This window comes from Sinocyclocheilus grahami, unplaced genomic scaffold, assembly GCF_001515645.1.
Source record: "Sinocyclocheilus grahami isolate Dianchi unplaced genomic scaffold, SAMN03320097.WGS_v1.1 scaffold1538.1, whole genome shotgun sequence".
NCBI classification, from domain to species: domain Eukaryota; kingdom Metazoa; phylum Chordata; class Actinopteri; order Cypriniformes; family Cyprinidae; genus Sinocyclocheilus; species Sinocyclocheilus grahami.
Genome location: NW_015506717.1, coordinates 39,794 through 40,549, shown reverse-complemented (window position 1 = coordinate 40,549; position 756 = coordinate 39,794).

Below are 756 nucleotides of genomic sequence, written 5' to 3'. Positions count from 1 at the left end.
TAAACTGTTGGAGAAAAAGCAAGGGGTAAGGGAAAGCATGAGAGACTTTGCATTCCATTATCGTGCACTCTGTCTAAGATGGAAATGGGAGATGTCTTAAAAATATATAGTACTGGCCATTCTTAGATACTGCAACCCTCGATTAGCAAGTTTGTTATGAGGTACAGTCGGCAATGTAAGTGAGCTGGTCAGAATAGGCACTCAAATTGAGCGAGACTTTGATGAAGCAAAGAGGTATTGGAGTCAAGGGAATGCAGTTGAGCAAAGGAAGAAATCGCTCAATGCCCATGAGCTCCAAGCAAAGCATGTGCCAGCAAACACAAGAGTTGTGCAGCCAGTGTTAAAAGCCGAGCAAACCACAGTCAACACAGTCAACATCCCGATCATACTGCGTAGTATATTCTGTTCTGCAATGGTGGATACTGGAAGCACTTTGGCGCTCATGCGTGACTCTCTGTGGAAGCAATTGAGTCAGGGTGAACCTTGTGATCCAAGCGAAGACCAAGTTTTCAAGCTAGCCAATGGCCAGAGGCATGAAGCCGTAGGAAAAGTGCAGCGGCAGTGTGAAATCCAAGGTCAAAGGCTGGCATTGACAATATTCATTTTGAGGGACAGAGATTTGTCCTTGGTATGGATTTTTTGATGAAGACGGGAGTTGTGCTAGATTTGAAAAAGGCCTAGTATATTCTTACAGCCACAAATGACCTGACTGATCATGTGTTTCCATTTCTGAGGCAGGACTCCATATCCTCTGTT